General features: G+C 43.1%; 1 long non-coding RNA gene across 1 annotated transcript; it reads right to left on the bottom strand.

The window, feature by feature from the left end:
- Window positions 1-907: 907 nt before the first annotated feature.
- LOC148540711 (uncharacterized) lies at window positions 908-4,355 on the bottom strand. The gene is made up of 3 exons (XR_015880244.1): window positions 4,282-4,355; window positions 1,765-2,071; window positions 908-1,028 (listed from the first exon to the last, which is right to left on the bottom strand). It is a non-coding gene; the product is annotated as an uncharacterized LOC148540711 (long non-coding RNA).
- Between the last annotated feature and the right edge of the window lie 532 nt (window positions 4,356-4,887).

Below are 4,887 nucleotides of genomic sequence, written 5' to 3' on the forward strand. Positions count from 1 at the left end.
GCGTTTACTGCCACCAGGCAGGTGGTGGAGCACTGTATCGGACTTTTAAAGGGCCAGTTCCGGTGTCTCCATCACTCTGGTGGTGCACTCATGTACTCGCCGGATATGGTTTCTCGCATTGTGGTCCTGTGTGGGATTGTACACAACATTGCAATAAGGAGTCGAGTACCCATGCAGCCAGAGAAGGCCTTGCCAGAGGATGGCCCCCTGGAGGAAGGTGTTGTGATGCTGTCGGGGGGGGGGCAGACGCGATTATGTTGTTTCACGTTTTTTTAGGTAGGAATATTTACTTTTTTTTTTAACAAAACACTTTTTGCAAATGTGTTTTAATGTGTACCTTTTTCTTTTGTTTTCTTTTCCTACCAACCAAATCACAACACTTTCCAAAACCTGCAAAAATAATGGAACCCATTGGCAATACCCTGTATGTTTTTGGACAACTAACACATTTTGCACGGATATACCCCAACACGTTTAGTTAATTTGCCTTTTGTTTTATTAATTTGTATGTTTTCCATTCAAAAATCTGTTTGTTTTTTACTATAGTTGTTTGTCTGACTAAGCCAGATGTTTTATTTGGCCAAACCCTGAGGACATTTGTTATGTGTGAATCTGTTATGAAATTATTTTTACGAGTAAAAGCCTGTTGGCAACATGTTTGTTATTTAATAAATGTTTTCAATTAAATACAAATGGTGTTTTTTGTTTTTTTAATAAAAATAAAAACCATTTTGAGGTGGATAATGTATGCCCACCCCAATTCTTACACTATGGAAAGGCACCCAACTTTGTTCACAAAGTCTTTAAAATGCAGAATTACACCCTTTAATGTTTGGCAAAAAAGAGGACAAATGTTTGAACCTCAAAAACTTTATTTTTTTAATTTTGAAAAATGGAAAAATAGGAAAACAAAATAACTAAATCCTCCAAACTCCCCACAATTCTTTGGAGGCAGCAGTAGGCCTGCATTAAATAGCCACTTGTGTCTTGTAGCTCCTCCCTTATTTGCCTCAGGATGTGGGTTAGATCTGTGGACAGAAAAACATTTTTGGGTATTAAAAACTTCATTAAAATTCCAAACATTTGAACATTACACATTATTCAATGTACCAAAAAGTGGTTAAACACAATGATGTTACGGTGTGTTTTAAAGTATCAGCCACACAACATTATTAATAGGTTTATACTTTTATGTTGTAAAAATAATTGGAAACCCTAACTATGTGGCATAAGCCAAAAACCACTATGATGATGTTAAAAATAATGGGAGGTGTATTCTTAAGTCATGATGGCCATATCCTTAAACACAATGCACGTATTCACTTCTAGAATGTTCTTGATAATCCTAAAATACAATGTGTTTCTTTGCTATGGCAAACATCACTTTTCCTAATGAAGTTACATCTTAGTACATTTTAAACACCGTGTACACAACATCAACAAGGGTAGTCTGGTTCCCAGCACCTTGCCAAGTTGTGTGACATGTTTTTTTACATTGTAAAATACTAATCCGAATGTAATCATTATTTCCTAAAAATACAAAACATTTTTAAAGCCCAAAAAGCCTATTTATTTTGTGGTCCACAATAAAAAAAAGGCCCAGGCACAAAACCTAAGGTCGCAATTGTGAAAAACAGCATTACTGCGCAATGATTTTGACACCCATACTGAAATTACACAAAAAAAAAAAATGGTAATAAAGTTGTACAAATACATGGATAACAACACCACCCAAAAAAAAGCAAAACACAAAAAAACACATACCCTCAGAGTGGTCGGGCACAACCACAGATGTTGCCGGAGATGCTTCCGGAGAAGGGGAATATTCTGGAGTTGGGGGAATGGTGGAAGGGGAAATCGAGCAGGAAAGATTCAAGGGAGGGGATATTTGGGATGAGTGGGCAGGGGAGGGAGGAATACTCGGGGAGGATTGCAAGAGGGAGGGAGGGTTACTGGGGGAATATGGTGGTGGGGAGGGAGGGCTGGGTTGAGGAGATGGTGAAGGTGAGGGCTGCAGGTTGGCACCTGGATTTCTTTGCATTCTGCGTGCCCTTCTGTCTCCGCTGTGCTTCTAAAATGTAAACATAAAACAAAAAAAAAAAGATTTGTTTTGAATTTCGGCTACACAATAAAAGTACACTTTACACATTCAGGACAATAGGGACAACATTCAGGAGGGTTTTTTTTATCATTGACTAAAATAATTGGCAAAGGAACATACATTTTTAAAAGTCCACTAATTATTACTTTTAAACAAACGCATACTTACGTCTGCGTAGTTGCGCCCGCAAATTCATCAGGAGTGCAGGCGACCGGCGGCGCAGGTCAGACCAGCGCCTTTCTAATTGCGCAATATTGTGCCTGTAACCCGCAGATCTGAGGGCTTGCCTCACCTCCGCATAGGCCGCCCGCTTTATGCAGTTGGAATTGGGCGGCACAGCGTACGTAATCCGCCTGTCCAGGATATTCACCAGGACAAGCAATTCTCTCCTGGTAAAGGCCGTGGCTCTCATGTTGGCAATGGCCGATTTTTCAGAAAACATGAAATATACATGGGGTACAAAAAAGATGATTGGCTAAAATATTTACAGTTTCCTAAAAAAACCACTATTGGCCAATCCTTTAATCATGTGGGACGAAAAATAAGGTCACATTTGATTGGCTACAACACGCAGTGTGCAATTGCAAACATAAGAGTGCAAATGATCCTAACGCAAAATGCACATGTATTTTTAAAGATAACACACTTATCAACAGTACATTCACAGATAATAAATCTTACTTTGTTTTTTAAATTGTGTGAAAAAAAAGAGAACGGAGAAAACAACCACGAAATGAACAATAAAGTTTGACACATGAGAAAAAACTTGTTTTAAAGAACAGCAAGAGTTAAACACTATTAATTAGATAATTGACAACAAGCTCATAACAAGCTGATCGATAGTCCATGAAAACATGACATGTGACCATCAAAACAACACATACGGCTGCAAACATCAGAACATAATTAGCATACCACGAATGACAGTGCCTGACTACGATTGTTTTGTTCGTTTGATCAGATCTGTCGGGAGCTAGAGGAGGTGCAGTGCTAACGAATGGGCGTCACTTTGTTAACGATCGACCTGTCGTACGATCGCAATTTGCGGTCGTTGGACGACCGTGCGGCTGCAACGACCGACTCTGAATGAGGTCCTTAGTGTGATGTGCAGGGGAAGGGGGGAAATGGGGCGATTTCAACTAAAACTGCCATACCCCCACTCATGGGCTGGCTGGCAACTTGTAGCCTGGGGGGCAAGTCCGGAGAACTGGCCCATAAATAACGACCCAGTGATGGAAAAACGCAGGCATAAATTAGCTATTGCGATTACATACTGTATACGTAGCATGAGACTTGCAGTGTTTGCAGCTGGTCAGTCTTGTAACGGCTGTGTGACTGGCTGATGTGCATCGCTGGTACAGATATTTATGCAGAAGAGCGACATTGGACGGACATGAGAAAGCAGCAGTGGGCGTATTTAAGCCGGCTTAGCTCTGGCAGGTATTAGCATACTTTCGCAGCTGCGTTCTGTGCAAAATCGCAGTTGTGGTCCCATTAGCGTCCACTGCTGAATCGGGCCCAAAATGTTCAAAAAGCCAGCACTCCCATGCTTATATAAAAGTAACTTGCGCCAGCCCTCCTTAATTATCGGTTCCTGGTCGGAATGGAATCCATCTGTAGTCTGATTTTTTAGGTGGATTAGGCGGGTGTACGGGCCCTGACAGGTAAGAGCAACAACATATTTGAGCCATAATATGAACCAATAAGATCTATAGCTGAGCAGTGCTGGGCTGGGCAGGTGTTACAACAGTACCTGCTTTCAGAGTACAATATAAGACATTATATGGCTAATAAGGGTTATGTGATTATATTAAAACAGTTATTGCAGAGAAAGATGCTTTGTTTGGGCTTGTGCAATGGTCAGAGTGTAAACAAGGTGTCACAGGCACAGATCTCCCCCTCCATCAATCATCCTGTTCTGAGCACAAGATCGCAGAACACACAATTGTCCCCTGTGCGTTATCAGCTTTCCTGTAACCTCTTCCCTGCCAGGCAGCACTGACTGGATGGCTGCCTCCTGAGTAGTAATAAAGCAGCATAGCATTCCCTGCACAAAAACATATAAACCCACTGCTGACAAAGCTGCCAACATTCCTCACTCGTGGGTGTTCCATGCTGGGCTCTGCCTCCCATCACCTGTCTAATATGATAAGCTATGTGCTCCTGTCTGCACATCCTACCTGTGGAAGCCTTGCATGCAGGTGGGAGAGCTGCAGAATGTGCTACCTCCCCGGGAACTCTGCTGCTGTTCCCTGTAATCTGCAGTGCAGGCAGCTTGCAATATGTAGCGCACAGGCTGTGCTGACACACAGGACATGCTATGCAGCACCATCCCCTCCTGGGAGGAGGGAGGAGCTCTATCAGGGGAGAGAGGGGAAGATCTGGCCCGGGGATTAACCCTGACACTGCTGCAATACAGTGTCAGTACAGTGCTGCCCTCACCTAACACAATGGCCAGGGGCAGGCAGCTGTGACACAGTCTGACTGCAGTGCCGACCACTCAACCTTGATTCTGCAAGGAGGGACAGAGGGGCTTTCTGATAGACACGGCCACCAGCTGTAGTGTGGCCGTGTTACTAATATATTTATAATTGGTAATTGCTGGCCGGGCCCCCTCCTGCTTGTGGCTGTGCACTGCCTCAGGCTGTCACTGAGCACAGCCGCAGCACAGCACAAGCAGTCTCTCCACTGTGATAAGGCTGCCTAAGCGCGGCCATATAACATCCTGGTTTGTCACTAACTGACATAAAGTAACTGGAAGGAGGCAACTGCCGCCGGTTACTGGT

The sequence above is a fragment of the Taudactylus pleione genome, unplaced genomic scaffold (assembly GCF_031769625.1).
Source record: "Taudactylus pleione unplaced genomic scaffold, aTauple2 ptg000018l, whole genome shotgun sequence".
NCBI classification, from domain to species: Eukaryota; Metazoa; Chordata; class Amphibia; order Anura; family Myobatrachidae; genus Taudactylus; species Taudactylus pleione.